The 16,322-nt window shown below is 33.5% G+C and overlaps 1 long non-coding RNA gene across 1 annotated transcript in view; it reads left to right on the forward strand.

Moving 5' to 3' along the window:
- The first annotated feature begins 214 nt into the window (after positions 1-214).
- The window catches only part of LOC118146284 (uncharacterized), a 164,281-nt gene continuing 148,173 nt past the window's right edge, over positions 215-16,322 (forward strand). The window contains exon 1 of the long non-coding RNA XR_004731906.3: positions 215-682. This is a non-coding gene — a long non-coding RNA (uncharacterized LOC118146284). The remainder of the gene's footprint in view (positions 683-16,322) is intronic.

Consider the following 16,322-nt stretch of genomic DNA (forward strand, 5'->3'; position numbering starts at 1 on the left):
GATTGGTGTCAGAATAGTGTCATATTTTATTGGTTCTGAATTACACATTTCAAAACATTTACATTTTAATATCTCTGAAATTTGAAATGCACTTTACAATTGATGGTATGTCATGTGTTAAATGGTAGGGTTTTCTACCCTTAGTGGCATGAAAATTAAATGTAGATTTTACAGATATATAAGATTTGGAGAAATATCATAAACAACAAAACCAACCTTGATCTGAGAAAGTCTAGATCAAACCTGAAGTGAGGAAAGGTAAGAAACAACTCAATTTTCACCAACAGAATCATTGGGATTCGTAAAACTCATGTAGTTTTAAATTGAGAAGTAAAGGGGAAGTGGGATTGAAATAAGGATGACGGAGTAAAATCTGTTTGAGAAACAGGTAGGAAAGAGTTTCTTAGAAAAAAATGAGGGACAGAGTATAAGTGACCTGAAGTCACTAAACTGAAGGTAAGACTATCACCCCCAGCCTTCTGATTCCCCTCAGCTTCTAGAATGTTGCCAGTAGAAACTTCATATTACAAGAAAATTAGAAAAACACTCTGGAATACTGGATGAGTACAAGATAAAAGACCTAAAGCTTCTGACAAAAAGGTTATCTTATAAATGGACTTTCTTGATCACCACGTGACCTTGATTGCTGGCGGTCCTGACTTGCATCTACTGACTTATTGTGGTAATTAATAGAGTCATTTTTTACTCTCAAAATAGTCCAGTTTGCATCATAAATTATATAGATACCCAATTTATTAGCAGGTCTGAAAATTATCAGAGCTTCCAATAAACTCTTCATTGTGAATTAAGACTCTAATGTGAAAGATAGAGGCAGAGTTAAATAACCAAACCATCATAGAGACAGATAGAAAATAGAGAGGAAACAATCTCCATGTAGAAGAGAGCTCCAAAGGAAAATAAATACATAAACTGACCTCAGGGATCCAAGATGTTGATTCTGTGCATCAAGCATACTTACTCTAATGAGGGAGCTTCAGGAAAATTAAAAAATGGAGAAAGGGAGAGATGGGGTGGGGAGGAAAAACTTAGGAAGGAAAGAAGAAAAGATAGTAAAGTTTAACAACACAGCAGTTGGAATGAAATAGTCAGTAGAAGCATTACAGGCAAACTTGAGCAAATCATCTAGAACATGAAACAAAAAAGACTGCAAATAGTAGAGCCAAGACATAAAGATAGGAGAACTAGTCTGAAAGGATACAACATTTCCAGAAAAAAATGCTTTTCCTTTTCAAACCTATAATTTTACACACACACACGCACACACACACACACACACACCAATCAATAAAATTTAGCCTGCTGTGGTTGTTTTTATCTAATACCTGGCATAATTTTCACTATGAATTTAATTAAGATGAGTGACATTTTGCTTGCTTGCAGGTGGTGTTAAACTGTTACCTATTTTGGTAAATGACATTCAAGTTATCAAGGCAGAAAACTTCTATGACTATCCTCAGCTACATTAGGAGTCTCTCCTCTAAACTCCTAGGGCTTCATTTCGTATCATATTTTCTTATTTTGTCTAAACTCTCTTAGTCTCTAAATTTGGCTTTCTCTAAATATTGAGTAGTTAGTGAGTGCTCACATTGTGCTTAACACCAGCCTTAAACCTTGGCACCTTGTTAGATTTTATTGATTATGCCATTTATTGATAAACAATAGTGTTGTGTCACATTATATTTTGTTTATATTTTATACTGTGATTTATTATTGTAGTCTCACAAAAGATGGACATTAAAGAGGTGTGTCATGTTTCATACCTCTTGGCTTCAAAGGTAACTTATAGACATCAGGGAAGAAGGATAAATCAAATTAACATTTATAAATCTCCTATTGTGTCCCAAGCATAAAGTGGTTGTTGCTACTTACATTTTGTAGATGAGAAAAACACATTAATCATGGCTAATATTACTGAAAGTGGAGTCTGTCTTTCCTGTCTATAAAGCCTTGTCAATAAGTACTTACTTACCTAATAATATGATCTGATTTGATGAAATATATTTGATTAATGAGAATTTAAAATTAATGTTTCTTTCTCTGTGTCAGAATGCTAGGTCTCCATGGACTATTAATGATATTGTAGTATTAGTAAGAATGACGTATTTCACTGGGGGACATGCTGTTTTCTGTAGCCAGATAAATCATCTTCTCAATTTATTTGATCTTTGAAAAATCAGTTTGAAAATTCTCAAAGAATTATTTATTTCAATTCTTTTAATACCAAAGGACAGTTTATTTTCCACACTCAATTAGAAGAGATACCAAAACATCTTTGGACATTAAGCATTATTACTGAGAAATAATGAAACGGATGTGACATGCAGTGCTCTTTTTAGTTTGTTTTCATGTACTTATAATAATTATAAAACATTAAGCCTTAATATTAAATAGAAATATTTGTCACTGAACGGAAAAGCTGCAGCTGGCTATTTCACCCAAGCACACATTAGGTGTTTTGTTGTTGTCGTTGTTTGTTTGTTTGTTGTTGTTGTTGTTGTTCACTTGCCAAGAATGAAATAGCTTAGAAAAAAAAACGCAAGGAAATTCCTTACTTCTCAAAATAACAAATGGTCCATCTGAACAACATCAGGACAGTAAATAACTCATGGTAATAAATGGCATTCATTTCTTGTTTTTGTTTAAAATATTAAAAGAAGACATCTGGCTTTGTAATAAAACAGTGCAGTACATATTGAGAAAAGTCATATTGTCACTCTAATCAAATGACTTTAGCAATACACTGCTATGGAGCAGGAGCTCTTTTTGAATGGACATAGAGAATATTTCTCAATTGACAGGGCTCTGTTAGCAAAGATTACAGACCAGGGAAGCCTTCCCACTGATCAGAGACGTAAGAGAAACTCAGCCGAATAAACCTGGAAATAATCAAGAGTCATGGAAATGCACAAGTTTCACCATTTGTTGCTCCTGTAGAAGCTGTAATAAGTGCCCAATCCCAAAAGAAATAAAAATACTTGGCACATTTGGTTTGTAAAGGCCTCCTGCCCCTGCTTGCTCTTAAACAGGAATTGGCACAGCATCTGAGGCCACAGAGAGCCAGTCTCTAAATGTGCAGGTTGCCTCCCAGTGAGATCCATTTGCACTCAAGGGAATAAACACTTCCATTTACCAAATCTCCTCTGACTACATTGTGTCAAAAGTGATCATTTTGCTGTTTGTACATTGCCAACAACCAAGATTTTGCAAGCCTTTGGAGACCTTGGTGACAACAATTCATGTCCTTTTTTCCCCTTTATGGCCATGCCAGTCATGTATTGATTAATCATAGGGATATATTATGAGAAATGTATCCTTAGGTGATTTCATCTTTCTGTGTACATCCTATACGGTGTAGTTCACTCACACAAACTAGATGGCATAGCCTACTACATATTGAGGCTATATATTATAGCCTATTTCTCCTAGGCTGGAAACTTGTACAACATGTTACTGCACTGAATACAGTAGGCAATTGTAGCACAATGATAAATATTTGTGTATCTAAATATTCTAAACATAAAAAAGGTACAGTTAAATATGGTGTTATAATCTTATGGGACCACCATCATACATGTGGTCTGTTGAATGAAACATCAGTATGCAATGCATGGCTGTAATGAAGGTAATTCAGACTAAATTCATTTTCGCTTTCCTAGTTTACCTATTTATTCAGATTTATAAACTTTTGAAAGTCCTATTTGACTAATTAATAAATATTAACAATGTTGTTACTATAGATTTTCCTAGTTTTCCCAGAATCCTGATGCCTTCAATTGGTCTTCCAGGAAATCATAACCTTACACAGATATATATATGAAAACTTTACATAAGAATTCTGTGCCAACTGCTATGGAAAATCAAAGAGATCCAAAAAGCCATGGCTAAATTAGTTATGGGAAGATTTTACAGAAGTTTGCTTTTGCTTTTTGATATATATAAGGGCAAATAAAATTAACATTTATTGACATAAAGTATCCTCACAGTGCTAAACACTTTGTTTAAGCTATTTCTGCTGACTTTTCACAACAACCCAATGAGGAATCATTATCTTCATTTTACAATTAAGGAAACAAAAGTTCAGATGAGGTAATTAACAAGTATGTAGATAACCAATGAAGAAATGGCAAAGCAGGATGTCAACTAGTATTCTCATACCAATTGGGGTTTCTGGAAATTTCTGTAGTTGAAGAAATGGATTCCTCAAGTGTATCTAATGATCTTCTTAAAGTAAATTTGGGATATATAAAGTAAATGAGATCTCTTTAAAGTGAATTTTGGATAGGAAATATCCCAAATATGGAATATTAAATAAAAATGGGCTGTGAAATAAAGGCTATCATTTATTATTATTATTTAAATTTTAACTTGCATTTTAGATTCATAAGGTACATGTATAGGTGTGTTACAAGGGTATATTGCATTATGCTGAAGATTGGGGTATGATTGAACCTGTTACTCAGGTAGTGAGTGTTGTACCTAATTGGGAGTTTCTTAACCCTTGACTCCCTCCTTTTTTCATTGCACTTGTAGTCCCCAGTATCTGCTATTCCTGTCTTTATATCCATGAGTACACAATGTTTAGGTCCCACTTATAAGTGAGGACATTTAGGATTTGGTTTGTTTGTTCCTGGGTTAATTTGCTTAGGCTAATGGTCTCCATCTGCATCCACGTTGCTGCAAAGGACATAATTTCATTCAGTTTTTATGGCTGCATAGTATTCCATGATATAGATGTACCACATTTTATCCTATCCACTGGTGATAGGCACCTAGGATGAGTTCATGTCTTTGCTATTGTGAAGAGGGCTGCAACGAATATATAAGTGCATGTTTTTTTTGTAGAATAATTTCTTTTTCCTTGGTTATATACCTGGTAATAGGATTCCTGGGTCAAATGGTAGTTCTGTTTTTGAACTCTTTGAAAAATCTGCAAACTACTTTCTACAGTGGTTAAACCTATTTGCATTCTTACTAAGAATGTATAAGCATTTTTTTTCCTGCAGCCTCAACAACATTCATTCTTTTTTATATTTTTTATACTTTAAGCTTTGGGGTACATTTGCAGAGTGTGCAGGTTTGTTATATAGGTATACGGGTGCCATGGTGGCTTGCTGCACCCATCAATGCGTTATCTACATTAACTATTTCTTTTAATGCTACCCCTAGCCCCCTGACCCCCAACAGGCCCCCATGTGTGATGTTCCCTTTCCTGTGTCCATGTCAACTCCCACTTATGAGTGAGGACTTGTGGTGTTTGATTTTCTGTTCTTGTGTTACTTTGCTGATAATGATGGTTTTCAACTTCATCCATGTCTTTGCAAAGGAAATGAACTCATCCTTTTTATGGCTGCATAATATTCCATGGTATATATGTGCCACATTTTCTTTATCCAGTCTATCATCCAGGGCAATCAGGCAAGAAAAAGAAATAAAGAGTATTCAACTGGGAAAAGAGGAAGTCAAATTGTCTCTGTTTACAGATGACATGATTGTATATTTAGAAAACCCCATTGCCTCAGACCAAAGTCTCCTTAAGCTGATAAGCAACTTCAACAAAACCTCAGAATACAAAATTAATGTGCAAAAATCACAAGCATTCCTATACAACAACAGACAAACAGAGAGCCAAATCATGAGCAAACTACCATTCACAATTGCTACAAACACAATACAATACTTAGGAATACAACTTACAAGGGATGTGAAGGACATCTTCAAGGAGAACTACAAACCACTGCTCAAAGAAATAAGAGAGGACACAAACAAATGGAAAAATATTTCATGATCATGATTAGGAAGAATCAATATTGTGAAAATGGCCATACTGCCCAAAGTATTTTGTAGATTCAATGCAATGTCCATCATGCTGCCATCGACTTTCTCCCCAGAATTGGAAAAATCTACTTTAAATTTCATAGGAAACCAAAGAAGAGCCCACATGGCCAAGACAATTCTAAGCAAAAAGAACAAAGCTGAAGGTAACACACTACCTGACTTCAAACTATACTACAAGGCTACAATTACAAAAACAGCATGGAACTGGTACCAAAACAGATATATAGACCAATGGAACAGAAAAGAGGCCTCAGAAATAATATCACACATCTACAACTGTCTGATCTTTGAAAAACCTGATAAAAACTAGCAATGGGGAAAGGATTCCCTATTTAATAAATGATGTTGGGAAAACTGGCTAGCCATATGCAGAAAGCTGAAACTGGATCCCTTCCTTACACTTATACAAAAATTAACTCCAGATGGATTAAAGACTTAAACATAAGACCTAAAATCATAAAAACCCTAGAAGAAAACATAGGCAATACCATTTAGGACATAGGCATGGACAAAGACCTTATGACTAAAACACCAGAAGCAATGGCAACAAAAGCCAAAAATAGACAAATAGGATCTAATTGAACTAAAGAGCTTCTGCACAGCCAAAGAAACTATTATCAGCATGAACAGGCAACCTACCAAATGGGAGAAAATTTTTGCAATCTACCCATCTGACAAAGGGCTAATAGCCAAAATCTACAAAGGACTTAAACAAATTTACAAGAAAAAAACAACCCTATCAAAAAGTGGGTGAAGGATATGAACAGACACCTCTCAAACAAAGATATTTATACAGCCAACCAACATTTTAAAATGCTCATCTTCACTCATCATTAGATAAATGCAAATCAAAACCCCATTAAGTACCGTCTCATACCAGTTAGAAAGGTGATTATTAAAAAGTCAGGAAACAATAGATGCTGGAGAGGATGTGGAGAAATAGGAACACTTTAACATTGTTAGTGGGGGTGTAAATTAGTTTAACCATTGTGGAAGGCACTGTGGCATTTCCTCAAGGACCTAGAAATAGAAATTCCATTTGACCCAGCAATCCCATTACTGGGAATACACCCAAAGAATTATAAATCATTCTACTATAAAGACACATGCACATGTATGTTTATTGTGGCACTGTTTACAATAGCAAAGACTTGGAACCAACCCAAATGCCCATCAATAATAGACTGGATATTTTTTATTTTTTAATAATGGCCATTCTGACTGGTGTGAGAACATATCTCCTAGTGGTTTTGATTTGCACTTCTCTGATGATTAGTGATGTTGAGCATTTTTCATGTTTGTTGTACACTTGTATGTCTTCTTCTTTTTTTTTTTTTTTTGAGACGGAGTTTCGCTCTTGTTACCCAGGCTGGAGTGCAATGGCACGATCTCAGCTCACCGCAACCTCCACCTCCTGGGTTCAGGCAATTCTCCTGCCTCAGCCTCCCGAGTAGCTGGGATTACAGGCACGCACCACCGTGCCCAGCTAATTTTTTGTATTTTTAGTAGAGACGGGGTCTTACCATGTTTACCAAGAAGGTCTCGATCTCTTGACCTCATGATCCACCCGCCTCGGCCTCCGAAAGTGGTATGTCTTCTTTTAAGAAGTGTGTGTTTACATCCTTTGCCCACTTTGTAATGAGGTTATTTGTTTTTGGTTTGTTGATTTACTGAAGTTCCTTGTTGATTCTGGATATTAGACCTTTGGATGCATAATTTGTGAATTGGATGCATAATTTGTGAATATTTTCTTTCATTTTGTAGGCTGTCTGTTTACTCTTTTGATAGTTTCTTTCACTGTGCAGAAGCTCGAGTTCAATTAGGTCCTACATGTCCGTTTTATTTTGTGTTGCAATTGCTTTTGAGGACTTATTCATAATTCTTTTGCCAAGGCCAATGTTGTGAAGGACATTTTCTAGGTTTTCTTCTAGGATTTGTATAGGTTTAGAACTGTATATGGAAGTCGTTGATCCATTAAAGGTTATCATTATATAATTATCTGTTCTTGTTTATATGTGTAGACTATTTCAAAACACTTTATTAGTTAAAGATATAAAAATTTTAAAAGTATAGTCTGGACTTACTGATATACATTAAAGATTAATTAAAAATACACTTTTAAAATATATTAGGGTTAAATTTATCATAAAAGATTAAAGATAAGCTTCCAAAGATAAATCAACATTAGGATTTCATTTGAAACAAGAGTTGCAAAATTAAACTATATCAGCTATAAGCTATTAAATAAAATGAATAGAGATTCATTGATACAATGATGGCAAAAATAATACTTCTGTGGAGATATATAAGAACATTTTGAAATACAAAGTTTCAGAGAAGATCACTCATTTGTCTTATAGCACAATCAATGAATCTTTAGTTAGTTATATAGAGAAGATAACAATGTGATTGAGAATTTGTGTTTGGTAAGAATTTTTTTAAAAATATATTAGATTGCAAAGAAAACTTTAGTAATAAACTATTATCAAACTTTTAAATTATCTTATTGTGAGAATACATAAGATTCTGAAATGAACTCAAAATTTGACAGTCTAAAAAAATGAAAATAGAGAATTTGAGAAGCACAATCAACTAGCTAAATTACAGAAATGTTGAACCATTTGCACCATTTAATTCCTATGAAGAAATAATCACATTTTTTTATTCATGGAAATTATTAGTTTAATTTTAATTATACATAATTAGCCATAATCATTGACTTAACTAATAAAAATAGAATGATAAAAAAAGAAAATCTACATGAAAATTAATAAATTCTTCCTTAGTTTCCATTCAAGATCATAGAAAAACTTAAAATAGATATTAAAAATGTATACCATATACTAAAAAGGAAGACAATTCATAAGAATACATTGGGGACATAGTTAACACTGTACTTAGTATTATACACCTGAATTTTTTTTTGCTATTATAGAACTAATACTGGAAACAGGTACCAGGAATGTAACTTAAGAAATTAGAAAAAAGAGAAAAAAATAAGAAAATGTATAAATTTAGAGAGAAAAGTTATAAATATTAAAGTTAAAATCTATAAAAGTAAAAACTGTAAAATAAAAAAATCGACAGATTTTCTAAAAACATTAATTAATAAAATAAAGTTTTAAGATATTAAAGTAATAATTTTTTCAAGGGAGACCTTGCAAAACTTATAAAATATTAAAATAATTTGTAATCATACTTATTGGCTAGTTTAAAATACTTGAAGTTTTATATAAAACAATGTGAAAAATATGAATGCTAAGATCATTGTATGATGTTTTTTAGCAAAATACAAACCACCAAACTTGACTTAAAAAACAATAACAAAAGTGTACCAGTAAGAAAAGACATGTATAATTTGAAACGCTGATCTCATTAACAAGGCACTATAGTTTAATATTGCAGTAGTTTATTCACTACCACTTTGTATATGTTTTGTAAGGATAGATCACAGTTTATTAATCTAAACTATTTATAGATGGATATTTGATTTCTGTTGAGTACTGCAAATGATGCTCTGCTCATTCAATGTGAGCTCAATTTATCAGGACGGTTTTTGATATGCTTTCTTCCTAAAATAACTCTTGTATTTCTCTTTAAATTGTGCACATCTTTCGTGGAATAATGGGTAAATTCTCATATTTTATGTACACGATTAAAATATTTTTTTGATGACCTAATGACTGTGCCTCACTCATTCCAAATAAGAAAATTAGGCACTCAGGATACATGAGAAAAATTTTCAGTCATATTTTTAAACTATTAAATAAAACTGAAGAAATTAAAATTGTTATAGCATTTACTTTAAGTAGTAGGGTGAAATGAACATAATTTTAAGCAAAGACATCTTCAGAAATGTATCAGTTTTACTCTAGCCAAAAAGTAAATTAAAGAAATTTAGAGCTGGGCACGGTGGTTCACGCCTGTAATCCCAGCACTTTGGGAGGCCGAGTCGGGTGGATCATGAGGTCAAGAGATAGAGACCATCCTGGTCAACATGGTGAAACCCCGTCTCTATTAAAAATACAAAAATTAGCCGGGCATGATGGCGCACGCCTGTAATATCAGCTACTCAGGAAGCTGAGGCAGGAGAATCGCTTGAACCCAGGAGGTGGAGGTTGTGGTGAGCCAAGATTGCACCACTGCACTCCAGCCTGGGTGACAAGAGTGAAACTCCGTCTCAAAAAAAAACCAAAACCAAAAACAAAAGAACAAGAAAGAAATTTAGAAGTTAGAGTGAGTAAATAACTTGGTAAACTGTATTGTTGTCTTAACATTAAAAAGCAAGAAAAACAATAGCGAAAGGAGATGGTAATAACCACCTGGAGAGAAAATATAAAATTAATTGCAACTTTTCCAGTTGGGGGTGGTGATGGTAAGACCGCAAGGGGCTGAAAGACATCCAAGATACCCACATTATGCAGAGACGAGCTTTCATTAGTTGCTTATAAACACTGAAAGAGCAAATATTTTCAGGAGCTTAAGTTAGAAGCAACCAAAATAAAAATAAAAATATAATATATACATTTCAATTATCCAAAGGAAAAAATCTATTTAAAAAATTATTTATTAGGGAAGTAGAGAAAAAGACAAACTAAACAAACAAAAACATGGTAAATAGGAAAATAACATAAGATGGTAGAAAAATGATTTCAAAACAGTAATTTATATAAAGTAATTAAATTACAAATATATAATGCTTTATATATATATATTGTTGTACTTTAGGTTCTGGGGTACATGTGCAAATTATGTAGGATTGTTGCATAGATACATACATTGCAATGTGGTTTGCCGCCTCCATCCCCCCTTCACCGATATCTGGCATTCCTCCCCAGGTTATCCCTCCCCAACCACCCTATCCCCTGCTGTCCCTCTCCTAGTCCCCACCAACAGACCCCAGTGTGTAGTGCTTCCCTCTCTGTGTCCATGTGTTCTCATTGTTCAACACTCACCTATGAATGAAAACATGAGGTGTTTGATTTTCTGTTCTTGTGTCAGTTTGCTGAGAATGATGGTTTCCAGATTCATCCATGTTCCTACAAAGGACACAAACTCATCCTTTCTTATGCCTGCATAGTATTCCATGGTGTATATGTGCCACATTTTCCTTGTCCAGTCTATTATTGATGGGCATTTGGGTTGGTTCAAGGTCTTTGCTATTGCAAACAGTGTCACAATCAACATACATGTGCATGTGTCTTTATAATAGAGTGATTTATAACCCTTTGGATATATACCCAGTAATGGGATTGCTGGGTCAAATAGGATTTCTATTTCTAGGGCCTTGAGGAATCACCACATTGCCATCCAAAATGGTTGAACTAATTTACACTCCCACCAACAGTGTAAAAGTGTTCCTATTTCTCCACAGATCCTCACCAGTATCTGTTGTCTACAGATTTTTTAATGATCACCATTCTAGCCATTCTAACTGATGAAGTGATATTTTTGTACACGAGAATGATTTTTCAAAGGGTTGAGCATAAGTGAGGAAAAGCTATCTCCACAAATACAAACCAATTTGATACAATAATCAGCAACAAAGAAGAATGTTGTATTTATATTCACAAAACAAAATCAAGAAAATGAAACCACAAAATTATGTATAACAAAAATACAACCTTAAAATGCAATACAGTATCTGTAGTTTCAGCAAAACATGAAAAATACATAAATTCATTTTCAGATTTAACGCAGTCCTTTGGATCATTAGTAGATCAAATATCATTAATTGAGCAATTTAGGCTTAACCTACAGTCCATATATTTTTTGTAGGGAATATTTAATGTTGTAATTTATTTCTGAAATAATTGATAAGAAAGTTTGAAAATATTCCATAGATGAATCATCATATGCATCATGCTGCTCAAGAATAAGGCAATGCAACAGCTACTCCAGAGAGACCATGACCTTATAATTAACAGCACAGTGTTGAGGTATTAATTTTTTTATTCTTTATTTCACAATGTCTTAGACATTATAGATTTCTTTTTTTTTTCATTGTCTTCTGGTATTAGATGATTTTGTGAGAAGTGTGAAACCAAGTGTTAAAAAAATGTCATAAAATAAAAAAGGATTATTCTTCACATAACTGACTCTTAGAAATAGGCACTTTGAACAATTCTTACATAACCTCTGGACATTATTTGTGCATGAACACATATATGTATAGGTACATTTGTTTATGTATATACATGTGTGTATTCCTACAAAACCAAGCATTCTATACATACTATATTTTCATCATCTTTTTTACTTCATCTTTGAGAATTCAGATAAGAGCTTATTCTAAGCTATTTTTTTTCCCCTAAGTACTGCATAAAATCCCTTTGTGAAAATTCATAATCTAATATTTGAATGCTCTATTAGGGAGCAGAGTATTGCTGAGTTTCATTTCATTTGTTTTGTTTTTGTTACCGTAGAAAATGGTGATTACATCTTCCACATATAAACCATACCCACAAGGTAAATGTCTTCAATTGGTATTTCTGAGATAAATTATATATATATATATATTTAGAATATTAAAGAACTTTGCAAAATGCCTAAACTTCCATGTCTTCACAAATCATTAATACAGGATTTTTTAAAGAGTTAAGAATTTAAAATTCTTTAACATTTGTAATTCTACCTGCCATAGTTTTCACCTTAACTCTCCCTCATTCCTCCATTGTTCTTTTCCTTCAGATCTCTTCACTGTCTTCCTATTAATTATTGCCATGTCATAGGATAGCAGTTTACACTGTGTGATATGAGAATGATTTGCTGTATAGAAGATAATTTTATATGGTCCTTTAAGCAACACATTCAGTTAAATATATATTTATTTCAATATGCATTTGTAAAAGATAATTAGCACAACAAATTAGATTATCTTAGATAACATGTATATAAAATGTATTTACTTAGATAAAGCACTATGCAATATGCAATCTATATGATATTCCAATTTGGAAAAATCTTTAGGTGTCTGGAGAAGGTTTGAAAACACTACTGTAATGTCGTGTTGCGTTCATCTTCATCATCTTCATTTCCTGTACTATCACTGCTGCTTACTAATAACAGTTGCCTCATGATTTTGAAAAAACTTGATCAGTGTTTGCCATCTAGTGTAGTGAATAAAATTTATAACTTCTAATTGTATGTTTGGAGTAGGATAAACAATGTCACTATTGTAAACTTCCCCAGAGAGTTATGTTTCCACAATAATTTCAAGTATTACGAACTTGGCGTGAAATCTTAAAAAAATGAGCAAAAATAGATATAGGTAAAGACAGACAGATACCTAAAATACAGAGAGAAAAAGATTGAGCAAGAATATATATGAAAGATTACAAATGATGGCAAGTACAGAAGAGCAAAAGAAAGAAATAATAACAAAATGATAAAGAGAAGAAGAATGTGAAGCCATGTAAATCCGAATATGGGCTCTTTTATACCAAGAATCTACTCTAAGACTGAATATTAGCTCACTTTTAAGAATCAAAGTTGTGGGTTTTATAGGTAAGTAATTAGAAAACTCATTTTGCAATCCACATTTAAGAAGTATATCATATTGGCATTCTACCTTTGTGTACAAAGGAAGTAACACAAATTGTTTTGGATATATTTTGTTATACTTGGAGCTACATATTCATACAGCATTTTGAATTTTGGTTATGTTACTGTGGAACCATGGAACATATAGTTGTATCTGCAGAACTTGTTGTCACCCAGTGTAATATCTATGTGACATAGCTGAATTTCTTCCTTATCCTAACTCTGCTTATCTTTAAGAAACAAGACACCTGTGTGAAAAGTTCCCTTTGAAACTAGACTGATGAGGCAAGTTAGAACCAAGATAGCTGACCAAGTGACTTCAAAAAGACCTTACCCTTCAATATAATCTCATTTCCATGCTAAATGACACTCCTACCAGAGTAAGGGCAGTTGACAGTCACCATGATGAAAACAAGAAGAAGCTGTAAAAGGACAGAAAAGAAAGGCAGCAGTTCAGTTCAGGAAAGTATAGCACCCATTTCTAGAAAAGGCCTGAATATTCCTCCTTTTGTTTTTAATGTCTAACCCCTTCATTAGAGAAATCCTGTATTTTAACTCCTTCACCCCTCACTTGTTGAGAAGTCGATTTGTGAGCCATGCTCCCACTTCTCAATTCCATGGTCATCGAATAAGGTCTGCACTGCTTGACGCTCACTTTCAGTTTTATATATTGGCTTCACGACACCAAACAGGGGAAGGTCCATCTTTCTGGGGACCAGCTTTATTGGTAACAATGTAGTTTCTTATTTAAATATGTGGAATATTTTAAATAAATAATGAACAGTAACTAGCAAAGGGAATGATACATAATAGTTGCTTCTGTCTACAGTATGATAGGTACTCATTACAACAAAATTAGAGTCTTATCTGAAGCCACAAAACAAGGAGGCACTAAATTCATTTTTAAATTATATAATCTTATATAATTATGAAATAAACACTATAGCTACTGTTTTTTGCAAGAGCCACATTTAATAAAACACAACTCCTTTATGTTCTTACATCAGACTAAGAATACAATTGTAACCAAAATGAACACTGAGAAGTCCACAGGTATTTAAAAATTAAAAAATATGAGCTGGTAGGAAACTGCAGGGAAGGAAGTTAGGCAATATTTTGATCTTAATGAATACAAAAATGCAACATACAAAAATTTATAGAAAGTAAGTGAAGCAATGCTTAGATCGATAACTAATCGCATTAAAAGAGAAGGCCAGGTGCAGTGGCTCATATCCATAATCCGAGCACTGTGTGAAGCTGAGGCTGGAGGATTGCTTGAGCCCAGCTGTTTGAGAAAAGCCCAAGCAACAGAATGAGTACCTTTCTATAAAAAAATTTTTTTTTTAATTAGCCAGACATGTTGGCATGCGCCTAAGATCCCAGCTATTCATGAGGCTGAGGTGGAGGTATTGCTTGAGACTGGGAGGCTGAGGTTACATTAAGCTGTGATCATATCACTGCAGTCCAGCCTGTGTAATGAAGCTAGACCCTCTCCCAAAAGAAAAAAAAGAAAGAAAGACCTCTAATAAGTTTTCTAAGCTTCCATAGGAAGGTTTTTTTTTCCTTTTCTTTTTGTAGTTCTTTTGTAAGTAACTACAAAAAGAAAAGCAAGATCAGGTATGGTGGCTCACACCTGTAATCCCAACACTGGGAAGTCAAGGTGGGAGGATTGCTTTAGACCAGGAGTTTGAGATCAGCTTGAAGAACATAATGAGACCTTGTGTATACAAAAAGAGAGAAGGAAGGAAGGAAGAAAGGAAGGAAGGAAGGAAGGAAGGAAGGAAGGAAGGAAGGAAGGAAGGAAGGAAGGAGAAAGAAAGAGAAAGAGAAAGAAAGAAAGAAAGAGAGAGAGAGAAAGAAAGAAAGAAAGAAAGAAGGAAGGAAGGAAAGAAAAAGAAAAAGAAAGAAGCAAGTTAAATCTAAAGCAAACAGACAAACAGAGGAAATAGTAGAAATGAGACTGGTAATCAATGAAATAGAAAATTTAAAAAAAATAAAGAAAATAAGACAAAAAGATTATATATCACAACCAAGTTTTATTTACCCTAGGAATGCAAGTTTAATTTAACATTCAAAAATCAATTCGTAGAGTACATATATTAATAAAATACAGACCAGAAAACACATGATTATTGTGATACATGTAGGGAATGTATTTTAAAAAATCAAGACCTATTTATGATTACAAAATAAACAAAAACTCAACAAACTAGTAATAGAAAGGAGCATCCTTAACATGATGAAGGACATCTGCTAGAAAACGAAAACTAACATTATACTTAACAGTGAAAGACTGAGTGCTTACTGCCTGAATCAGGAGCAAGGCAGAGGTTCTGGTCCTTACCCCTTCTATTCAACATTGAACTGCAAAATCTAGCCAGTGGAGTCAGGCAAAAATAGAGAAAGAAATAAAAGGCCTCTAGACAGGAAAGAAAGTAAGACTGTTTCTAATCACAAATGACACAATCTTGTATATAGGATATCTTAAGAAGTCTACAACAAAACTTCTAGAATAAATAAACTACAAGACACAAAATCAAGTTTAACATAGAAAAAGCAAGAGTATCTCTGTATACCATCAACAACAATCCAAAAATAAAGATTAAATTATATTTCAAAAATCAGATACTTAGGAATAAATAAGTATAAACTGTATACTGAAATCTAGAAAAAGAAAGACCTTGTTGAAATATGTTTAAGAAATTAATGAAGATCTAAATCAGTGGTTCCCAATCCAGGGTAAGTTCACTCCAGGGAACACGTGTCAACAGATAAATTTTGCCTTTCATTACTGGAAGGGTGCTGATAGCCCAGGGATGATGATAAGCATTCTGTAGTACACAGGACAGTTCCCTAAAAAATAATTAACTGGTCCAGAATTTTAATACTGCCAAGAGTGAGAAACCTTGATCTATACAAAGGAA

This window comes from Callithrix jacchus, chromosome 12 (genome assembly GCF_049354715.1).
Source record: "Callithrix jacchus isolate 240 chromosome 12, calJac240_pri, whole genome shotgun sequence".
Classification (NCBI taxonomy): Eukaryota; Metazoa; Chordata; class Mammalia; order Primates; family Cebidae; genus Callithrix; species Callithrix jacchus.